Source organism: Anarrhichthys ocellatus, unplaced genomic scaffold, assembly GCF_004355925.1.
Source record: "Anarrhichthys ocellatus isolate YVR2014 unplaced genomic scaffold, GSC_Weel_1.0 scaffold53, whole genome shotgun sequence".
NCBI classification, from domain to species: Eukaryota; Metazoa; Chordata; class Actinopteri; order Perciformes; family Anarhichadidae; genus Anarrhichthys; species Anarrhichthys ocellatus.
In genome coordinates, this window is record NW_022280083.1 from 2639119 (window position 1) to 2639318 (window position 200).

A 200-nucleotide genomic window follows, 5' to 3' on the forward strand; every position below is an offset into this window, starting at 1 on the left:
CCCAGAACCTCCAGAACCAGAAGTTTTTTGGACGCAACATGTGAACATCCCGTAACACAGTTTGTATCCTGCTCAGGACTCTAAATACAAAACAGAACAATACAAATGCTTTTGTTTTCTTTCCCAGAGACCCAAATCAAGAAAAAGTGAAACAACTACATAGCAGCACATTCTTCATTCCTTTTTGACTTTGCTTCTAG

At 39.0% G+C, this 200-nt stretch overlaps 1 protein-coding gene and 1 pseudogene across 2 annotated transcripts in view; one reads left to right on the plus strand and one right to left on the minus strand.

Moving 5' to 3' along the window:
• Positions 1-200, plus strand: part of LOC116396133 (SH2 domain-containing protein 3C-like) — a 19707-nt gene that overhangs the window by 12817 nt on the left and 6690 nt on the right. The window lies entirely within an intron of this gene.
• The window catches only part of LOC116396189 (UDP-glucuronosyltransferase 2A1 pseudogene), a 2195-nt pseudogene that overhangs the window by 547 nt on the left and 1448 nt on the right, over positions 1-200 (minus strand).